Source organism: Nicotiana tomentosiformis, chromosome 6, assembly GCF_000390325.3.
Source record: "Nicotiana tomentosiformis chromosome 6, ASM39032v3, whole genome shotgun sequence".
Lineage (NCBI taxonomy): Eukaryota > Viridiplantae > Streptophyta > Magnoliopsida > Solanales > Solanaceae > Nicotiana > Nicotiana tomentosiformis.
In genome coordinates, this window is record NC_090817.1 from 51140855 (window position 1) to 51143156 (window position 2302).

Genomic DNA, 2302 nt, shown 5'->3' on the forward strand with positions numbered 1-2302 from the left:
TAAGTGAATCACATTGGGATGCTAAAAAAATACGGTTATTGAAGTACAATATCACCGCTAAGTGGATCAGGAAAATCACTTCAAATATTCCTCGATGCACGTAAGCCCTAGTGGCAAGGTATTACAAATATTTCAAGTTATTAGTGGTATGTTGTAGATCAATATTGAGGTGAATCAACAATGGAAGGACAAACGTATCAAAGTATGAGATGAGATTAGGTTGTCATTCTTAAACAGTAATTAGGAAGCATTAAAGGACTTAGATTTATACATATGGGATAAGCAACGAAAGTAACCTGGAGTTCAGTAGCAGACTTGAGTAACGATAAATCGAAGTAAGAGTTATGGTATAGGATGACCAACGTAGATGAAGTAAAGTCATACGAACGGATAACCGAATCTATAAAATATTCGTAAGTTCAGCAATGTATCGAGCGAAGAACTTCATTGAACTTATAAATTCCCAAAGAGACATCTTTTCAAGCTCTGTATATATGTTTACAAAGTGAGGTCTAGACATGGGCAAAAATCTGGAGGAAAAAGGAGAGAAGAGTCGCATAGGCGCACTTACAAGGTCAGAATCGTACAGGCTGTATGATAAAAGGTAGCAACAGTTACAAGATTGGAAGGATTCCGACAACGAGTGAATGACTTGGCATTTGGAATTCATTCACCGAACAATTGCCTAGATGGCAAGTGGAGTGCTAAAGTATTTTCAAGAGTTATGGGTTATGAGAATGATAAGTGCATCAGTCAACATTCGAGGACGAATGTTCCAGGGGGGGATGATGTTTCACCCCATATTTTCGTACGTGAAAGTACGCCATAAATAAATTGATGAAAGCTCGGGAAATGAGATGTTACATCCCACATTTTCGTACGTTAATATTTCGTCGTAAGTTAATCGACGTAAGTTCGGGAATAAGATTTGTTTTGCGATTATAAGCATTATGCTGTTTCAAACAAGTGATAAGTAAATTCATGAAGGAGAGAGGGTAAGAAAATCAAAGAAAATGAATTTCGTCGAAGTTTGACATTTTGGGATAAAATACGACCCGAGCTAAAATACCTAGTATTTATCGACTAATACCATATAAGGTACCACATGGCCATGATAGTGAGGTGTATAAAGTGTGTTGAGAGTGAGTAGTATTTTAAATAAATTGAGATAAGTCTTAATTATGTGGATTATTGGTTAGTGGGAGATTAACAAGTTAATTAAGGATTTGTGGATAAGCTTAATTAAGTTATTGGATAATCTGTATAAGCCAAAAATGTGGAAACCACCTAAGACCAACTATGTGACTCTTAAAATCACATAAAAGATGGCAAAATGTGGAGTAGTCTTTGGCCACCTAAGCCACAAAGCGGGGTCCCACAAACCTCCAAGATAAGAGATTATTATACATAATTCAAGAGGGAAATACATAAGCTAGCTAAGCTTATGGATGAAGCTGCCAAGAAAACCTTGCAACAAATAAAAAGGGAATTGTTGTCTTCCTAGTAAAGCAAGCCTCCCTAGAAACTAACCAAACAAAATACTTTACCTTGTATGGAGCTTTGCACTTTCAAATATTCTTTCATGGTTATTTGGAGCTTTACTTGTGGAGCCAAAAGTTTTGTAGTACAACAGTGCAGATGAAGCTACAACAAAAAAATCCATACGAGACTACGTAATGTTATAGCAATGGTATTTTGCGATTTTAAAGAAGTACGATATAACCCTTCTCAAGAATATCATACGGATCTTTCCCTACTCCAGGTATGGTAAGGCTATCCTTTCTTTCTTTTGGCATGATCCAAATGGTACAAATGAAACAAGCAAAATACGTAACTCTCATAAATGACCCTATTCATAAAAATACTAGGGGTATCTATATTGCTGATTCCCCATGTGTCGTATTATTCTATCATTTGTTCATGAATCTCAGAAAATACGTAAGTTGATAAATTTATTTTATGACATTAATCAAGGGCATAATGGTCCTATGAAGTTTCAAGAGATTTTATTGACATATTTCATATGCATTTCATTCATTTATACATGTACGTTGACCCATGACCAGATGGCCTTATATACGCGTATATGTATGTACATAAATGTATATGGGAAAAGGTTACGGCGTTATATACGCACCACCGCCTGATCAGCTGGTATACGTTGTTGATGTTGCCTATAGTGGCCGAAATGATATGATGGGATACCCTCAGAGGCTTGATGATGTTATGAACGCACATACCTATGCATGGTATGGCATTTATACGCATATGCATAACATTATAAATATGAAGTGATTCACAG